Consider the following 6,209-nt stretch of genomic DNA (forward strand, 5'->3'; position numbering starts at 1 on the left):
TCGAATTCCGACATTGTGATATATGTATCTTTCTTCAAATTTATAGCTATGTATTTTGAGATGGGTATAATTCTGATCATTTTGTTTCCTGTAACTTTCGGTATTGAGAATAAACTGAAAATCTCGAATGAATCTCTGCTAATTAGCGGTAGTCTTATTTCAAATATGAGGTATGATTGTAACATTCTTGCTTTAACTTTAAGTAATTTATATATTTGAGTGAGGTCAGTATGTATGCTTTCTGTTGGTAATATGACGTCATTAGACAAATGACTCGCTATAATGCTTAGTTCTTTCTGTAATTGTTCTGGTTGTAGAATATGAGGGTTAAATCGGCCATGATATAGATCTGTCACTGTATCTAAGATAGTACCTTGTAAGGTTTTCATATTGCTGAGTAAGTTGCTTGCAATGACTGATGCTAAGGTAAACTGATTTACTATGAAATTATCTTGTGTCTCACTTTTTATGGTACTAATTTCGCGTTCTAAACTTATAATATGTTGATTTATCATTTTATGTTGCTGAGTCATAGTATTTTCTGTTCGCTTTAAGATGTTATACTCAGCCTCCATGATCGATGTTTGATTTTTCCAGAATGATGTTAATTTTTTCTGATTGTCTCGTAGTAAAGTAATGTCCATTTCATACTTTTCGGCGAATCTTTGATCCAATACTCCGAATAGGGAACTGGCGATGTAACCGACACCGTCGATAAGACCGCGGCGACGCCGCCTTGCGGATTGCACCTGCTCGTTATAATGCTGACTGAGCAACATATGATTGTAGTAATCGAGTTCATTGGACCCGTGGCGTAACTGTAGTAGTAATGTGTCGCAGTGAATTTGATATCGTATTGTTTTGCATGTTTCTTCCAGCGACTTTGTATATTTTTCAAGAGCACTTATTCCTTCCCAATAAGGTTCCATGTTGTAGTAGATAATGAGTTTCCATTCATCTCGTATGATTTTCATGCTATTTAATTTATCGAAGAATAAAGCTTGATTTTTAGAAAATGTGGTAAAGTTGAATGTTGCATGTGTATTGGATATGATAGATAAGAATAATAGTAGTGATGTCGCTAATGTTAATAAGCTGAATACCCCTTTTCGTCTTTCTCGCTTAGGTTGATTTTTTAAAGTTGATTCCTGAATTTCTGTTATATTTTTCTGGTTTTCAATCTGCTCTGTGTTTACAGGTAGTAGTGATACTTTAACAATGGGACGTTTTATAATTCCATTTTTAGTTTTAAGTGTGACTACTCTCACGTGTCCGTCACTACCTGGGTGCACTTCAACTACGCGACCTATAGCCCATTTCCCCGGGGGTAGATTTTCATCTCTGATTACTACAATATCATTATTTTTTATATTCTGTTGAGGCTTTCTCCACTTACTTCTGGCTGCTAGTTGAGTAAGATATTCATTACTCCATCGATCCCAGATATCTTTAAATATTTTTTGTGTTAGATGCCATCTTGTTCTTAAGTCATTTTCTGTTTCACAGATGTTTAAGGTGGGACCACTTCCTAAAAAATGAGAAGGTGTAATAATATCTAGATCATTGGGATCTTCTGTCATAGGACAAAGAGGTCTTGAATTTAAACATGCCTCCAAGTGGGAGAGCACCGTGCTATATTCCTCAAACGTAAGTTTCTGTTCGCCTACTACTCTCTTAAGATGATATTTTAGGGTTTGTACTGACCGCTCCCATAATCCTCCTGCCGAGGGCCACGCAGGAGCGTTAAAATGCCATTCTATACCCATGTTTGTTACTTCTGACATGAACTCCTTGCTAAATATTTCTGTTAAATGATTATACTCCTCCTGTAATATTCTGTTTGCCCCAATAAAATTTGTTCCTTGATCACTGTAAATGTGACGGGGTACGCCTCTCCTTGCCGCCATCCGTCGCAACGCAGCTAAAAATGCAGACGTTGTCAAATCTGATACAAGTTCTAGATGTACTGCTTTCGTAGACATACAAACAAATACTGCCACATATCCCTTTGTGGTCTTGATACCACGGCCCTTGTTGGCTTTAATTAATATGTGACCTGTATAGTCGACGCCTGTATGTAGAAATGGTCGAGAACGATTGGTGCGTGCAGGTGGTAAATCTCCCATAATTTGGTACTGTTGTTCTGGACTTTGTCTCCTACATTTTACACAGAGACGTAGTCGTTTTTTGGTAGCTCGAATTCCACCTACAAGCCAGTATTTACGCCTCATAATTGCAGTTGTTAAACGAGCTCCGCCATGATATGTCAGCTCATGTGCTTCGTCAATCATGAGGTCCGCCAATCTTGTGTTACTCGGAATGATCGCAGGATGTTTTGTTTCAAGATCTATATTGGCATGTCTCAGTCTACCACCAATCCGAAGTATACCGTTTCCATCTAATATTGGATTGAATTCGATGAGTTTACTGTTATTTTTTAAGCACTTGTTTGCTTTTAAAGCTTTCACTTCCTCAAAAAATTCTTCTCTCTGCACTTCTTTAATAATTATTTCTCTAGCATCCTTCAATTCCTGTATAGTTAAATAATGTTGCTTATTTTTATTTTTCCTATTAATAAATCTTAAAATCCATCCTAAAATATTTACTGCTTTACTTAGTTTACTACATCTAGTTAATATAATGCTTATAATATCGTTTTTCGGGTATGGTTTTATTACAGTCATTACATTTTTATTTTTTAATTCCTGATTTGTTGTATAACTTGTTATATTTTTCTCCTTAGTAGGCTGATATGTAGGTAACCACTTTGGTCCATTCCACCAAAGCGTATGTTCTCGAAGCTGAGATGCAGTGAGACCACGGCTAGCACAGTCAGCCGGGTTTTCTTTCGATTGAACGTAACTCCAACACGACGATGGCATAATTGACGTGACTTGTTTCACACGGTTGGCTACGAATGGTTTCCATCTATCTGTATCTCCTTGCAACCAACCTAAAACTGCCATCGAATCTGTCCAACCATATAATTTAATATTACAATTATTAAGACCTGATTTGATTTTTGTAATTAATTTGGAAAGTAAGACGGTGGCGCATAACTCTAATCGAGGTAGAGATGTGTTTTTATTTAAAGGTACTACTTTCGCCTTTCCGGCTACCAAAATAATTGTTTTATTTACTCGGCAATAAACAACGCAGGCGTATGCTTTTGTGCTCGCATCACAAAATCCATGTAACTCTATGCACTCATTTTCCTCTGTATGTAGCCACCTAGGCACCTTACAATGCTCTATCGAGTTTATATCTTCTTTGAATTTACACCATCTCTCCCAAATTTCATTAGGTACCTGTTCATCCCACTTTATGTTTGATTGCCATACATCTTGAAATAATATTTTTAGTGTTGTAGTGACAGGTGACAACCATCCTAATGGGTCGTACAGTTTAGATATATTTGATAAAAGAGTGCGCTTCGTGCGTTTTAAAGATGTCGCTTGTAATAAACTTGCTGAATTAAAAGTAAAAGTATCTTCTCCCGGGTTCCATTGAAGCCCAAGGGTCTTTGTTGACTCCGCTTGTTTGAAGTTAAAACTCTCCTGATTTTTGCTGTTGTTTTCTTGATCTAATAACTCAGACAAGTTTGACTTCCACTTCCTTAAATTAAATCCACCTGCTTTTAAGAGATTAATCATATCTTGTTTCAATTGTACTGCTTTCTGTTTAGAATGAGAGCCATGAAGAAGATCATCCATATAGAAAGATTCTTCTAGAATTTGTGGAGCGGAACTGTTGGGGTAGTGTATTTTTTCATCTTGCGCTAGACGTTTAAGTGTCATCATGGCGAGAAATGGCGCGGCCTTAGTCCCGTATGTGACAGTTGCTAAATTATATTCCTTTAACTCTTCTGTTTTGTTCTCCCTCCAAATTATTTTTTGTAAATTCTGATCTTTTAAATTTAACCAGATTTGCCTGAACATCTTTTCTATATCTGCTGTAAATGCGTATTTATATTGACGCCACTTAATTATAAGGCTTTGTAAGTCTTGTTGTAAATTTGGACCTCTATACATCACATCATTTAAACTGTAGTTACTTGTAGTTTTAGCGGAGGCATTAAAAACTACTCTTAATTGAGTTGTAATTGAATCCCGTAATATGCAAAAGTGAGGTAAATAATTAGCGATACTCATATTACCGACTGTGGTGGTCGCCGGTGTCATGTGACCGAGCGATAAATACTCGTTAATAAATAATTTATAATTGGATGCAATTTGAGTGTTATTATTGAATTTTCTTTCCAGTTGATAAAATTGTGCAATAGATTTATTTTTAGAATTTCCTAACTTTTCTTGATAATTTGATTTTAATGGTAATCGCACTTCATATTTTCCATCCTCCCGCCTCTTAGTTGTCGACTGATAATATTTTATACAGTTTTGATCCTCAATCGTCATATCTGACCGGTCTGAGATATCTTCTATCTCCCAAAAACGACTGATGTCCTCACTGTTGTGTAATATAACATTACATTGTTTATGATATGTTGTAGTATGGCCACTTAAAATCCACCCTAGTTGTGTTTGTTGTGCTACTGGCAATGTCGACTCAGACCGACATAAACCATCCATAATTATATTTGAATAAACGTCTGCTCCCAGCAATAAGTCCACTGGTTTACTGATAAAAAACTCGGGGTCTGCTAACTTGATATGATCTAAATACTGCCAACTTGGTTTGGTGAAAGTATAACTTGGTAAATTCTTGATTAGATTTTTCATAATATATACTTCTGTTTGAAATGTATAATCGCTGTTTAGTGAGGAACAATTTACTGTGATTGCTCCTCTACAACTGTTTTCCTTATCACCTATTCCTGAAATTACCCCCTTGCATCTTTGACGTGGTATTTTTAATATCTGTGCCGCGTTTTCAGTTATTAATGATGTTTGAGAGCCCTGATCGAGAAGAGCACGCATTCTGTGGTATGTACCATCTGCAGCCTGTACCTTGATTGCTACAGTGGCAAGCAAAATTTCGGAAGTATCACGTTCTAGTGTCGCGTGTGACCTGCTTTGCACATAATTCGGTGCAGTCGTTGAACTCGATGGAGTAATGTTCGCGTCGGGTGTCTTGTTGCTATAGGTAAACGCGTGATGCAATAATGTATTGTGATCTTTTTTGCAATCACGGCATCTATTATTTGAAAAACATAATTTTCCATTATGATTATAAAGGCAATTATTACATAGATTTAATTTGGCAGCTGTTTTCCGTCTCATGTAACCAGGCATTTCTAAAAATTTCCGACAATAATAAATTCCATGGTCACTGGAATTACAGACTGGACAGTTGTATTTAGTATTTAAACTAACATGTAGGTTTTTATTTGATGAGGAATTTTGTACACTTGATGAAAAGGTATTTTTGTTAAAATTATGTTTCTGATTAAATGGATTTTTATAATATGCACCTCCTTGATTTGTGAATTGACTATTAGTTTTTGATGTATAGTTGTCTTGTTTTTTACGTGCGGTCTCCAATGTTGTGAATTTAGTTTCCAAAAATTTCAAAAATTCTTTTAATATAGGTAATTCTCTAGGGTTTTTTAATGACTCCATATAGTCATTGTATGTGTCACTATCCAACTTTTGTGCTAATATATGTACCAACAATGGGTCCCATGTTCCAGTATCTATTCCTAAATTTTTAATGGCATTCAAGCATTCCATCGATGTGTCATGAATGCGTTTAATATGGTTTAATGATTGCTGCTGCATCAATGGAATGTTCATCAATGTATTAATATGCGATGTAAATATTAATTTTGTATTGTTATATCTATGGTTGAGTATATCCCAACACACAGAATAATTATCAGAACTGATCTGAAGATGTTGAATAAGCCTTTCCGCTTCCCCTTTTACTTTTCCCTTCAGGTACTGCATTTTTTGTGCGTTGGACATGGAGGGATTATTATGGATACTCTCCGTAAAGAGATCTTTAAAGGAAACCCAACTATTATAATTTCCTTGGAACGTAGGTATGTCCAACTGAGGGGTTGAATTTGCTGTGTGTACCATCGCCCACATTTTCTTGTTTAGTGCCTTCTTTATTTTATTAAACTCCCCTTCATAATTGTAAAAAGTCTGTTCATATTCCTGGTTAGACCCCTCTAACTCGCTTTCCAGTTCCCAGTGTAACGAGTCTATAGTAGCCCAACGACTCTGCAAGGTGCGTAATAAGTCGTC

The sequence above is a fragment of the Achroia grisella genome, unplaced genomic scaffold (assembly GCF_030625045.1).
Source record: "Achroia grisella isolate CSIRO2021 unplaced genomic scaffold, CSIRO_AGI_Agris_v1 utg5499, whole genome shotgun sequence".
Taxonomy (NCBI): Eukaryota; Metazoa; Arthropoda; class Insecta; order Lepidoptera; family Pyralidae; genus Achroia; species Achroia grisella.